The following is a 15537-nucleotide window of genomic DNA, read 5'->3' on the forward strand; positions in this document are numbered from 1 at the left end:
AGTGGCCGGTTTAATACTCTGGTGGTAGAAGGAATGAGCAGGGAACTGTTAGGAAATAGAGAAGAGCATGCTTTAAAGTAAATCTGAAATGAAGAGAGTTGGGACCATAGACAGAGGAAAAGAAAGAGAAAGCATGAAAAAACGAACGAGAGAGAGAAAGAGAAATATAGAAACAGTGTAATAATGAATGTAGATGACAGCAGATTAGGCAAGGAGGGGAAGAGAAATGAAAGAATGTGAGAAATAATGAGTGAGAAACACAAGGTAAAAGGTAAGATAACGCCATAAATAAAGAGATGCAGAAATAACATAAAATGCCCTTTCCTAAAAGCTCACTCCTATTTCCACACCCCTATTTACAAAGATGAAGTGTCTGGAACCCCTCTCCCAATAACAGGCCGCTGGAAACTGTGCCATGGATGAACTTACACGTTACTCTGCACATTACCCTAATAGTGTAAAGCTCTCAGAGTCACCGCCAGAGGGCGCGGTTATCAACTGCAAATGATAAAGACAAAACTTGGGGTAACAATGCCCGCCACAGCCCCGCCTGCAGCTTCCGTTTTCTGTTCTCGCTCTGACCCGCCTTGCCTGCCCTGTGTTATTGGTGAGATTTCTGCCGGTGTTCCTTGTTTGGCATTGCTTGGAATAGTAGTGCAATAGGGCATGGACCTACCTTTCTTCTCCGACAGATGTTTTCCACGACTGTAGAATTACAGACTCAGGGACTATCATGCGGAACCATTTCGCACTGCACCTGATCATTTTATCACTTTTTAGTAAGCATTTCCTACCCAGTAGAAATCTATTCGCCCACTGACTGATGTTTCCCACATGTTATTATTGGTTAAATGATGATGAGCATTGTGATGAAGATGTTGACTATTACTATTATTTTATTTTAGAACGGAGCCACCAAGACACAGTGGAACAGCCGGATCCTGAAATGACGGTTGAAGAGGAAAGTAATGGCACACTAAACTGCATCTAGAAAACAAGCTATTCTACCCTTTCTGTGTTCTGGTACAGTCAGCACCCCCGGCAGTCTCCACAGTACGTGTTTTAACTCTATGCAGGGATAATAATCCTGAACCGCGACTTCACTGACCGATTCTCTTCCACACTCAATCAAACTACCAAGATTACCGAACGAACGATCAGTAAGGCCCTGATCTCCGACACCGCCGTGTACTTATGCGCCAGGAGCCCTACACTGCTACAGAGATACAGCGGATTCCGCACAAAAACGCATACTGAGAGTTTCAGGTAATGCTCACCAGAGGGCGCTCTCTCACCGATAAACAGAATTAAGAATTCAGCCTCCTCTGCGAGAGTCGCACGGAGATTCTTAAAAGGGCAAACACAACACAATTCTCAACAACAGCGGGTGTGGTCCACTAAATCCATTTGTGGCGCCTTAACTCCCCTTTTGTCTTTTGATGCACTTTCAGTGCCTGCCTGCAATGGTGTGCAGCCCTTTATACATCTCCCCTAAACACAAAGTTCCCCCAAAGTCCATTGCACTTCAGAGTGTGCCTCGAATGCTGGAATGATTTCTGTCACCATTAACAACCCCTGAGCTTCCCGGTTACAATTATCAGACAAGGGGTTCGTTCTCACACATGGCCTCTAACCAATCCCCTATACGAACATTGACTGTTGCCCAGCTCGGGGTGTTTCCATTCCCTGGCAGCCAGCTCACTACCTACCGGTCTCACAGTACCATTGGGGACACCAGGAAGTGAGGTCAGAGCATCCTGAGACACGACAGCAGATTATTGAGGACGGGGTTTAGAACGGGTGTGTTCAAATATCCTACCCCCCTTTTACAGAGCGGACTGCGACAATGCGGCTACTGAGCATCTGGGCTGTGTGGGGGGGCATTTCTGACAGGTAATTGTGGACCAAACGCATTTAATATTTTCCCTCTTTTCGAAGCATATTTTGAATCTGAATTTTAAGCACCCGCCGGTCTGATCTTTTGCTGTTTGAACATGTTTTTCAGATCTGAGTCTTGGAGATTCTGTCACTCAGCCGCCGTCTTCAGGAGTTAAGACAGAAGGAGAAGCGGTGACTTTAAACTGTAGCTATGATACTAGAGTGACCTACAGTTATTTACACTGGTACCGGCAACACCCAGACACACAGCCCGAGTTTATACTGAGCAAATTCTCGGGCGGTGCTGAAGATAAAGCAGAATTTGCAAAAACCCGTTTCTCTGTAGCGCTCAACACCTCGACCACATTCATCAGTTTAACCATCTGCGGGCTGGAGCTGACTGACGCTGCCGTGCATTAGTGCGCTATCCGGGACTCACAGTGATGGAAAGCAGTCTCACCCTATACCAAAAACTGCCATTGGACTGTAGGGCGGAGCTCCTGTCTGTTGGGGTTGTGTGGAATCGCGGGCAGATGCAGCCACAATGAGCAGCGCGCTGTCAGGCGCTCAAACACACACCGAGAGCAAACCACATTAACCTCGGATCAAACTGTCACCCAACTGTTTCCAGGAGCGGCCGAAAAAACAAACTGCATAATCCAATCGGTCCGAAAGATCGATCACAGAATGAATCGATCGGTTAAACTGTCCTTACTGCTTCTGATCAGCTGTTTTCCCTTAAAGTTATGGATCGATGTTCCGATCATCTCCGAGAAAGAGGTTTGCTGACAGAGCCAGAAACTTCCTGCTGGTCGCTCCGTTAATAGGACAGGATCTGTTTCCCATGTTACTCCTGTGTTTGTTATTTCATCCCGTGTATTCCTTCAAAACCGGATATTTAATGAGTTGTGGTGCTGGGGAAATTCTCTGGCATTCCTTTCTTTTAGTTCCACGGAAAGATAGATGTAACTTTCCAAACTTGGAAACAGAGGAGTTGGAAACACACAACCGAATGGGAGAGGACATGAAAGAGAAAAGTAGTTGAATGTTTCGGCAGAGCTGTGGGGACAATAGAGTGATTTCTGAACTCTTTTCTTCTTCTTGCTGTTCTGGTCTCTGGCCGCATCATTTAACCTGGGATAAATCTGACCAAGTTCTATTAGTCTATAAGGACTGCTCGGCCCGTGTGGCAGGAGCCCCTCAGGAGGCTGGACTAAATTGGATAAAATGTTTCAGTTGCATGGCACCCTGTCAATGATTGAAGGACAGAGATTCCCACAATGCTAAGCGGCCCACAAATGCCCCGGTGTGGCTCTCGGCAGCGTTGCACTTTGGGAGCACTTTTCGCACATGCGCAACTCGTCACCGGCGTTAATCGCCCCTGTCTGCATCTTTATGACTACAGCAAAATTAAGAAAGTGAGATGGCTTCTTTGGTGAAAATTGAGATCATGTTTTATTTCAACCGTGTTGTGTTATTAAAATATAAACATAGTTTCACATGACGAGATTTCACAGAAACACGGGCGATAGTACGTGGACCAATCATGGCCGACAGTAAGTCATTCAAACATGGCCGACAGCACGTCCCAAAAATATGGCCGGCTGTACGTCACACAAAATGGCCGCCGCACGTCACAGCAAAATGTCCGACTGTACGTCACGGAAACGCATGTGAAATGTGGACGGTTTCATGCGCTCTGCGCTCATTGCAGCAAGTTTCAACCCGGCGTAAGAGCGGCGCAGCTGCGCAGCCGCCCACTGGAAACTCAGGTGACGCTGATCCTCATACTCCACTATTAGAGGCGGTTGTGTGCTATTTTTGCTGCTGAAATTCCCTTCTTCTTTTCCAGCTTCTTCGTAAATAACTTTACACATTCCCATGAAAAATTCCTCAGAATTTGTAAGAGTGCTTTTGTTCCTTCCGCCCATAGTTCCTCCTGATCTCTTGTCCATCTTGTAGTTTACTCTGAAAAACTCCTATCGGTGAAATTCACTGGGTAAATGTATGTTGTGTACGAAATTATGAATCTTGTTTTAAGAAAATCTCAGCGTCTTGTAGCAGGTGGCGACATTGATCTTATTGAAACATGAAACATGCAGAGGCCGATATTGCTGAGTACCAAGGGCACTGTGTAACCTATCATTACAATTGATTTTATTATCAATATTAATAATGCTCAGATTGCGTCTCAGTCCAATTTTCAGAGATCATATATCCAGAGGAATAACCTCTGGAAGACATATTGATTCAATTTATTTCCGGCACACTTCAGGATGGATGTCAGCTCCTTGGATAGGGTACAGGGGAGATTTTATAGAATTGTACAAGGGATGGGGGACTTCAGTTATGCGGAGACTAGAGAACTTGTGATTGTTCTACTTAGAGCAGTGAAGATTAAAGGGAGATCTAATAGAGGTGTTCAAAATTATGAAGGATTGTGATAGACTTGACAGTGAGATAAAGGACCGTATTTTCCGATCGGAGGCTTCTTGCGTGCGGAGGCCTCCGATCTGTAAAAAATCTACGCCCTTACCTGAGGGCTCCAGAGGTCCGGCCATTTCCGCTCCTGGGCCTCTGCTGTGCGAAATACGCAGGGCCCAGGTATCCCAGGGGTGCATGCGGTTCACAAGCCTCCCTGGGATCACGTGGGCCATGGGATACCAATGAAAGAAGGGGATCTCCCTTCATACTTTTGACAGCTTAGGCCGATCAAAAGTATGAGGGGAGTTTACTCCAAAAACACATCAAAACATTAAATAAATTTAACAACAGCAAATTAGCTAAAATTGCATTAAATTAAATATTTTAAACAAAAATGTAATAAACTTACCTTTTCAAAAAGTATTTTACAATTATAAATGAGTGAATTTTTTTTTTACTTTCTAAACTCTTATACTAGTAAAAGCAGGCCTTGCTCCTGCTTTTACCAGGCGAAAGATTTTTAAGGGATTGCAGCGGGTGGAGGATCTGAAGAAAGCGGAACTCCCCACCCGCAGAGGCCCTTCTGCAGGGCAGCCGTGCGATCTGTCAAGAAGATTCTTGACAGACCGGAAGTGCTGGTTTTCAGCGCATGCGCTTCGCATGCCTGAAACCGGCTCTTGCGACATCCCTACGGGTGTGTACACATCTCGTACACAACCGTAGGGTTCGGAAATACGGACCATATTATTGTTTTCACTGGCAGGAGGGGCGGTAATCAGATTTAAGCTAATTGGAAAAATAACTAGGGGTGTGATGAGGATATGTTTTACGCAGCGGGTAATAATCTGGAATGCACTGCTTCAAGATTCAATAGTAAATTCAAAAGGGAACTGGGTAAATACTTGAAAAGTAAAGATTTACTGTACTTTTGAGAAAGTACAGGGAGTGGGACAGACTGGATAGCTGTTTCAAAATGCCAGCACTGGCATGCTGGGAGAAATGGCCTCCATCTGTGCCATAAGACTCAAGATTCTATGAATTAAAATGGTACTAATCACAATTTTTGTAATTGTACTCTTGAAGTTGCTGTTTGTGATATTAGTATATGTATGCTTAATGGATTACATAGGGTTACATAGGATATACGGCACAGAAACAGGCTTACAACAACACAAAAAGAAAGTACTGCAGATGCTGGAAATATGAAATAAAAACAGAATATGGTGGAGAAACTCGGCAGGTAAGGCTGCATCTCTGAAGAGAGAAACAGAGTTAACGTTTCAGGTCGATGACCGTTCTGACGAAATATCATCGACCTGAAATGTTAACTCTGTTTCTCTCTTCACAGATGCTGCCTGACCTGCTGAGTTTCTCCAGCATTTTCTGTTTTTATTACAGAAACAGGCCTTTCGGCCAAACCAATCCATACCGGTGTATATGCTTCACTCGAGCCTCATCCCGTCTTTCCTCATTTATATCTATCAGCGTAAACGTCTATTTCCTTCTCCCTCATTTGCTTGCCCAGCCTCCCCTTAAATGCATCTATATAATTCACTTCAACCACTCCTGGCGTAGCGAGTTCCACATTCTAGCCTCTCTTTGGATAAAGAGGTTACTTCTGAATTCTCCAGTGGATTTCTTGGTAACTGTCATATGTTGATGGCCTCTAGTTATGGTCTTCCCCAAAAGTGGAAACATTCTCTCTGTATCCACTCTCTCAATACCGTTCATAATTTTATAGACATCTATTAGTCTTCTTTTTGGTAACGATATTAACCAGCATTATTTTAACACAATGTATTCAAGATGTCACCTGAACCCATTTCGTATTTTAGGAGCATCTTGGCTAAAGTTAATGGAATCTGGTTTCAGAATCAGTACCTTGTGGATTCCACTTCATAGAAACATAGAAACATAGAATATAGGAGCAGGAGTAGGCCATTCGGCCCTTCGAGCCTGCTCCACCATTCAATGTGATCATGGCTGATCATCCAAATTCAGTATCCTGTCCCTGCCTTTTCCCCATATCCCTTGATCCCCTTAGCCTCAAGAAATATATCCAACTCTTTCTTGAATATATTTAATGAACTGGCCTCCACCGCCCTCTGTGGCAGAGAATTCCACAGGTTCACCACTCTCTGGGTGAAGAAATTCCTCCTCATTGCAGTCCTAAATGGCTTACCCCTTATCCTTAGTCTATGACCCCTGGTTCTGGACTCCCCGGCCATCAGAAACATCCTTCCTGCATCTAGTCTGTCTAGACCTGACAGAATTTTATAGGTTTCGATGAGATCCCCTCTCAATCTTCTAAACTCCAGTGAGTATAAGCCCAAACGACAGAATCTCTCCTCATACGTCATTCCTGCCATTCCAGGTATCAGCCTGGTGAATCTTCGCTGCACTCCCTCCATGGCAATAACGTCCTTCCTCAGGTAAGGTGACCAAAACTGCACACAATACTCAAGGTGCGGTCTCACCAAGGCCCTGTACAACTGTAGCAAGACATCCTTGTTCCTGTACTCGAACCCTCTTGCTACGAATGTCAACATACCATTTGCCTTCTTAATCGCCTGCTGCACCTGCATGCTTACCTTCAGCGACTGGTGCACAAGGACCCCCAGCTCTCTTTGCACTTCCCCTTCTCCCAATCTATTGCCATTCAAATAATAATCTGCCTTCCTGTTTTTGCCACCAAAGTGGATAACCTCACATTTAACCACATTATAGTGCATTTGCCATGTTTCTGCCCAATCACCCAACCTGTCCAAATCGTCCTGGAGTTTCCCGAATTCCTCCTCGCAGCTTACCTTCCCGCCCAGCTTTGTGTCGTCTGAAAATTTGGAGATATTACATCCAATTACCTCGTCCAGATCATTAATATATATTGTGAACAGCTGGGGTCCTAGGACCTATCCTTGCAGTACCCCACTAGTCACTGCCTGCCACTCGGAAAACGACCCGTTTATTCCAACTCTTTGCTTTCTGCCCGCCAACCAGTTCTCTATCCAAGTCAATACCTTGCCCCCAATCCCATGTGCCTTAATTTTGCACGCTAATCTCTTGTGTGGGACCTTATCGAAAGCCTTCTGAAAGTCCAAATACACCACATCCACTGGTTCCCCCTTATCTATTTACCAGTTACATCCTCAAAAAATTCCAGTAGATTAGTCAAGCATGCTTTGCCTTTTGTAAATCCATGTTGACTTTGTCCGACCCTGTCACTGCTTTTCAATGCTCTGCTATTACATCTTTTATAATAGACTCTAGCATTTCCCCCACTACCGATGTCAGGCTTACCGGTCTATAATTCCCCGCTTTTTCTCTACCACCTTTTTTCAATAGTGGGGTAACATTAGCTGCCCTCCAATCCATGGGTACCGTTCCAGAGTGTATCGAGTTCTGGAAGATGATCAGTAATGCATCTACTATCTCTAGGGCCACTTCCTTAAGTACCCTGGGATGTAGACCATCAGGCCCTGGGGATTTATCGGCCTTCAGTCCCATCAATTTTCCTAACACCATTTTCCTACAAATACTGATTTCTTTCAGTTCCTCGCTTTCATCCGACCCTATGTTCCCCGGCATCTCTGGGAGGTTATTTGTGTCCTCCTTTGTGAAGACAGAACCAAAGTATGCATTTAGTTGGTCTGCCATTTCCTTGTTTCCCATTATAAATTCCCCTGATTCTGACTGTAAGGGACCTACGCTTGACTTCACTAATCTTTTTCACTTCACATATTTATAAAAGCTTTCACAGTCAGTTTTTATGTTCCCTGCAAGCTTACTCTCATATTCTATTTTCCCTTTCTTAATTAATCCCTTTGTCCTCCTTTGTTGACTCCTAAACTGCTCCCAATCCTCAGGATTATTGCTTTTTCTAGCCAATTTATATGTCCTCTCCTTGGATCTTATGCGATCCCTAATTTCCCTTGTTAGCCACGGTTGAGTCACCTTTTTTGTTTTATTTTTACGCCAAACTGGGATGAACAAATTCTGTAGCTCATCCATTTGGCCTTTGAATGTTTGCCATTGCCTATCCACCGTCAACCCTTTGAGCACCATTCCCCACTCAATCCTACCCAACTCGCTCCTCAGACCATCGTAGTTTCCTTTATTTAAATTGAGGACCCTTGTCTCTGAGTCAACTATTTCATTCTCCATCTTAATGAAGAATTCGATCATATTATGATCGCTCTGACCCAAGGGGCCTCGTACAACAAGATTGCTAATTAATCCTTTCTCGTTATACAATACTCAGTCTAAGATGGCCTGATCTCTGGTTGGTTCCTCGACATATTGGTCCAGGAAACCATCCCATAAACACTCCAGGAATTCCTCCTCCACAGTATTGTTACTAATTTGGTTGGCCCAATCTATATGTAGATTAAAGTCACCCATGATGACTGCTGTGCCCTTATTGCACGCTTCTTTAATTTCCCTTTTAATGCCATCCCCAACCTCCACCTTACTGTTTGGAGGTCTATATACCACTCCCACTTAATGTTTTTTTCCCCTTAGTATTTCTCAATTCTACCCATACAGATTCCACATCATCAGAGCTAATATCCTTCATTACAATTGTATTAATCCCTTCTTTAAACAGTAATGCTACCCCACCTCCCTTTCCTTTTTGCCTATCTTTCCTGAATATCGAATACCCCTGGATGTTGAGTTCCCAGTCTTGGCCATCTTTGAGCCACGTTTCTGTAATCCCAACCAGATCGTATTCGTTTACCTCTATTTGCGCAGCCAATTCATCCACCTTAATACAAATGCTCCTCGCATTAAGACACAAAGCCTTCAGGCTTGTTTTTTTAACGCTCTTAAACTTATTAGAATTATTATTTACTGTGGCCACGTTTGATTTAAATCGTTGATTTCTCTGACTGCCACATTTGTTTTTCTCCATCCTATCTTTTGCTTTTATCCCTGTTTTCCATTCCTCTGTCTCCCTGCTCAGGTTCCCAACCGCCTGCCATTTTAGATTAAACCCCCCCGAACAGTGCTAGCAAACCTCCCCACAAGGATATTTGTCCCACTCTGGTTCAGGTGCAACCCGTCCGACTTGTACAAGTCCCACCTTTCCCAGAAGCAGGCCCACTGATCCAAGAATTTAAAGCCCTCCCTCCTGCACCAACTCTTTAGCCACGCATTCATCTGCTCTATCCTCCTATTCCTATACTCACTAGCACGTGGCACCGGGAGTAATCCAGAGATAACAACCTTTGAGGTCCTGCTCTTTAATCTGCTACCTAGCTCCCTAAATTCTTGTTGCAGGACCTCATCCCTCTTCCTACCTATGTCGCTGGTCCCAATGTGAACCACGACCTCTGCCTGTTCACCCTCCCCCTCTCATCTTCAGAACCCGAGCTTATTAACGAGACTTCCAAACTGTGTAATCCTAAAAAGGCCCTATCGTTCTGGTAATATCATGCACCAATAACTTGTTCCCACTGAACCTTCTCTGCTGAAGTGAACATTAAGCTCCTAGGGTCCCACACTGTGTCCCGGTCAACATTCCTCCCTTCAACCAAGTTCAGCAGAAATACATTAACAGCAATCGAGCCACTTTGCTCTTTTCCTGATCTTTCTGCGCGCAGATCGTTCTCGTACATCTGCAATTAGTTGCACTTTAACTCCGTTACGACCTCCCGGAGAAGGTGATGAGGTGGTACATCAGTGTAAGCTGTTTCTTGATACATTAATATCAGAAACAGTTGCTTGCATCGCCATGTTCACAATTGGTGCAATGGTAGTCTTTGGCCACATGGTGTCAGTAAAAGCGAACAGTAGAAACAAAGGGATAGTTCGGTTTCGATAAGGCACTTTACAACTTCCTGGACTCAACACTGAGATCAACAATTTCAGATCATAACCACTGCTCCCATTTTTAAGGACAGCAGATGCTGGTAATAAATCTGCTGCATCCATTTACACCTCCTCTAGAATCATCTTTTGTTTTTTTACTTGTCCAAAGATGTGCGGGTTAGGTTGATTGGCTATGATAAATTGACCCTTAGCGTTAGGGGGATTAAATACGTGGGGTTACGGGGATAGGGTGGGATATGTGTTGGTGTAGGGGTTACAGGGATCGGGTGGGATATGTGTCGGTGCAGGCTCGATGGGCCGAAATGGCCCCTATCTGCACTGTGGGGTTTCTGTGATGGTTTCTGTGATTTCTGTGATTAACATCCTCCTTTCGCCTTACACCATCATCCTTTTTGTCATTTAACCACTCCTGCATTCAGCCGTATCACAGACCTTCCCTTCTGTTCCTTCCTCCCCACCCCCACTTTCACTGCCTCTGTACTTGCTTAAAACCTGTAACATCCGTGACATTTTCCAGGTCTGACCAAAGGTCTTCGAACTGAAACATTAACTCTGCTTCTCTCGCCACAGGTGCTGCCTGAACAGCTGAGTATTTCCAGCATTTTCTCTTAATATTTCAGATTTCTAGCATCCGCAGTATTTTGCCTTTGCAGCCATTTCTGTAGCTGGTGTTACGGAAAACGGCAGCCTGCAGGTGATAAACCCTTGATTCCCTTAATATCCAAAAATCTATCGATCTCTGTCTTGAATATACTCAACGACTGAGCATCCATATCCCTTTGGGGACGAGAATTAGAAAGATTAACAATCCGTTTAGTGAAGAGATTTCTCCACATCTTAGTCCTAAATGACGGACCCCATATTGTGAGACTGTGACCCCTGGTTCTAGTCTCCCCAGCCAGGGGAAAGATCCTCCCTGCATCTACCCTGTAAGAATTTTAGAGTCTTCAATGAGATCACCTCTCATTCTTCTAAATTCTAGGGAATATAGGCCTAGTATCGTCAATCCTTCCTCAAGGACAATCCCCCCATCCCACGAATTAGTCTGGTGAACCTCCATCGCACTTCCTCTAAGGCATGTATATACTTCCTTAGTTAAGGTGATTCAAACTGTTCTCCTGGTGTGGTCTCACCGAGGCCCTATATAATTGCAGTAAGGCTTATTAAGATTAAATCAGAAAATCATACTAAACAAAATACAAGGTAGGAAATATACATTCTACAGACTGAGTACTCTTATACTTCAATCCCTTTTTAATAAAGGCTAAAATACCACTTGCACTCCTAATTGCTTGCTATACCTGCATGTTAACTTTTAGTGATTCGTGTACAGGGACAGCCAGATCCCTCTGAACACCAACATTTCCCAATCTCTCAATGTATAAAACATATTCTGCTTTTCTCTTTTTCCTACAAAAGCGGATAACTTCGCATTTCTCCAGTTTACATTCCATCTGCCATGTTCTTGCCCACTTATTTAACCTGCCTATATCCCTTTGCAGCCTCTTTGCATCCTCCTCACAACTTACTCTCCTACGTAGCTTTGTACCATCACCAAACTTGGATACATTATGCTCCGGCCCCTCATCTAAGTCATTGATATAGATTGTAAATAGCTGAGGCCCAAGCACTGATCCTTGCAGTATCTCATTAGTTACAGCCTGCCGACCCGAAAATGACCCGTTTATTCCTACTCTGTTTTCTGTCCGTTAACCAATCTTCAATCTATGCTAATATATTACCCCCAATCCCATGAGCCCTAAGTTTGGGTAATAACCTCTAGTGTGGCACTTTGTGGAATGCCTTCTGAAAATCGAAGTACACTACAGCCACTTATTTACCCTGCTTGCTACAACCTCAAACAACACTATTACATTTGTCAAACCCGATTTCCCTTTCATAAATACGATAGCAAAATACTGCAGATGTTGGAAAACCGAAATAACAACAGAAAATGCTGGAAAAACTCTCTCTCAGCCCTGCCGTTCGATCTGTTTCATTTCCTTTCCAGTTTTGAAGAAGGGTTACACCCGAAACGTCGACTCGAATCTCTCTCCACGGATGTTGCCTGGCCTGCTGAGTTTTTCCAGCATTTTCTCTTGTTATTTCCCTTTCATTAATCCGTGTTGACGCTGCCCAATCATATTATAATTTACTAAGTGTCCTGTTACCACGTCCCTAATAATAGATTCCAGCGTTTTCCTGACTACTGATGTCAGGCTACCTGGTCTATAGTTCCCTGTATTCTGTCTCCATCCTTTCTTGGATAGCGGGGTTATATTTGCTATCTTGCAATACGTGTGCACCGTTCTAGAATATAGGGAATTCTGGAAGATCAAAACCAATTCAACCACTGTTTCTGCAGTCACCATTTTTAAAAACCTAGGATGCTGGGCGTCAGGTCCAGGGGATTTGTTGGCTTTTAGTCCCATTTATTTCACCAGTACTATTTATTTACTAATAATAATTTCTTTAAGTTCCTGATTCTCACTAAACCCTTGGTTCCTCACTATTTCTGGATTTTTTAAATATTACACCAGACCCGGTCTAATTTATTACTGCACTACACTATGTCCCTGCATATATTGCGCTTGAACATGTTTCTGTTTAAATTACACTATCCCCTGACTCAGTCTTTAATTCATTCGTCCATGTCACTCATTATATTACACTAGCCCCTGTCTCTGTTATTAATACACTAGACCATGTTTCTGCTTACATTACACTGGACCCTGTCTCAGTTATTATCACACTAGACCATGTCTCTGTTTATATTGCACTAGACCCTGTTTCAGTTATTATCACACTGGGCCATGTTTCTGTTTATATTACACCAGGCTCTGTCTCCGTTATTACTGCACTAAACCATGTCTCTGTCTATATTACCCAGGATCCTGATTCTGTTTATATTACAGTAGGTCCTCTCTCAGTTATTATTGCACTGGACTATATCTCTCTTTATATTACACTACCCTCTCTCAGTCATCTTTGCACAAGACCATGTCTCTGCTTGTATTGCAGTTGAGCCTGTCTCAACCTATTACTGTACTAGACCTCAGCGAGTACACTAGCATTGTGGTTATGTTACTGGACTAGCTAATCCAGAACCCATCTGGTGCAGTAATGTCCTTTAGGGTAGGAAATCTGTCGTCCTTACCATGGTCTGTCCTATATGTGACTCCAGACTCACAGCACCGCGGTTGACTCTTAACTGCCCTCTGCGGTTGAAGAAGGTGATTCACCACCATCTTCTCAAGGCTAACTAGTGATTGGCAATAAATTCCGGCGTTGCCAGCGACGCCCACATCCCAGGAACGAATGAAAAGAAACTAGACCATGATTCTGATTATATTACACTTGGCCCCGTCTCAACCCATTACTGCACGAGACCATATCTCTGTTGCTATTGCAATCGTCCCTCTCTCATTTATTACTGCACTAGATCTTGTCTCTGTTTATATTACAATAGACCCTGTCTCAGTTATTAGTGAACTTGACCATGCCTCTGTAAATGTTGCGCTTGTACCTGTTTCTCTTTATATTACACAGTTTGTCGGACACTAAGCCCTGTCTCTGTTTATTTTACACCAAATCACTGACAGGATGTAATTCAACTGAACCACTTAATGCCAATTGATTCCAGCCTCCCGAGCGGAAACAGCCACAAGGACAGCGCTCTCCTTGCAGAACAATAGCACAATGCCAGATTTATTTGAAGGTAAACTAATGAACGGACGTTAAATGATGCAGCCATAGACCGAAACAGCAAGAACAGTGAAACAGTTCAGAAATCTCTTTATTTCCCCCACACGTCTCCAGAAACATTCAACTATTTTTCCCTTTCATGTCCTGTCCCATTCGTTTGTGTGTTTCCAACAACTCTGTTTTCAAGTTCAGAAACTCAGATCTATCTTTAGGTGAAACTAAAATAAAATAACGTGTCAGAGGATTTCCCGAGCACCTCAACAGATTAAATATTCGGTATTGAATGAATGCGCCGAATTAAATCACAAACACAGGCAGAATATGGGAACCAGATCCCGGCCCATTCGCGGAGCGACCAGCAGGAAGTTCCTGCCAGTGTCAGCAACCTCCTTCTCGGAGCTGATCTGAAAATGGATCCACAATTTTAAGGGAAACCAGCCGATCAGAAGCAGAACGAACAGTTTAAGCGGTCGGTTGATTCTGTGATCGATCTTTTGGGCCGATTGGGTTCTGTAGTTTGTTTTCTCGGCCGCTCCTGGAAACAGTTGGGTGACAGTTTGATCCGAGGCTAATTTGGTTTTCTCTCGGTGTGTGTTTGAGCGCCTGACAGCCCGCTGCTCATTGTGGCTGTATCTGCCCGCGATTCCACACAACCCCAACAGACAGGAGCTCCGCCCTACCGTCCAGTGGCAGTTTTTGTACGCGGGTGAGACTGCTTTCCATCACTGTGAGTCTCAGGGCGCAGTAATACACTGCAGCGTCAGTCAGCTGCAGCCCGGAGATGGTTAAACTGGTGAATTTAGACGAGGTCTGGAGCTCAGCAGAGAAACGGATTCCAAAACCTTCTCCTTTCTTTTCTTCTGAATACAAAGACCAACTCCTGATTACAAACTGGGACTCCTTCTCCGACTATTGCCCGTACCAATATAAATAATAATTGCTGGCTGTTGTACTATAGGTACATTTTATAGTCACTGCTTCACCTTCTCTCCTGCTCTCTGAAGACTGGGACTGAGTAATAGATTCTCCATCACTCTGATCTGTAACATGTGTTGAGGAACAAGATAAGATCGAGTATTAATTGGTGTCAATTAAATAATATTACCACTTTAGTTTGAGCACGATATGATTGGAGTTATCCTTACCGACAATAAACACCCCGAACACAACCCAGGCGCTGAACATCCGCATGGCCGCTGCCGAGCCCAAACCTGTCGGTCGGGTTAAAAGCCCAATCCCGAACCGGAATAGACCCCGTCAGAGGCTCCTGTTGGGTCAACGTCACTTCCTGGTCTCATTGTTCCGCTACAATGACGTAATCTCCAATTCACCCGCCATATATTGAAAGGAGATTCAAATGATGGTCCTGGGTCACTTGAAGCCCTTTGAGCCACAGCTTGAAGTATCTCAAGGTGGAATCAATCACTCAGTGGGAGCCTCTGATGTGAGGAAAGCTTCAGCTTTGCTGAGGTTTGGGGCTTTATTTAATGGGCCCGACACTGTCACACTGACTGTTTGTTGGTTCTCTGCTGGTATGTGACGGCTCAGCGAGACCTTGAACTTCATTGTCATGTACGTTTCGTGGTTACACTGAGCTTTCCGCTGTGTGCGACACATTTCCTCTCGTCGCTATTTCTAACGAGCTGGTGAAGGCATTCTAAAAGAATAAGCTTACGATTTCGTTAAAACAGCTTTCAGTCG

General features: G+C 44.1%; 1 pseudogene; it reads right to left on the minus strand.

The window, feature by feature from the left end:
• Positions 1-1597: 1597 nt before the first annotated feature.
• On the minus strand, positions 1598-15027 carry LOC147118367 (uncharacterized; annotated as a pseudogene).
• Between the last annotated feature and the right edge of the window lie 510 nt (positions 15028-15537).

Source organism: Somniosus microcephalus, chromosome 4 (assembly GCF_052327205.1).
Source record: "Somniosus microcephalus isolate GS21.2 chromosome 4, FLI_Smic_1.0, whole genome shotgun sequence".
NCBI classification, from domain to species: domain Eukaryota; kingdom Metazoa; phylum Chordata; class Chondrichthyes; order Squaliformes; family Somniosidae; genus Somniosus; species Somniosus microcephalus.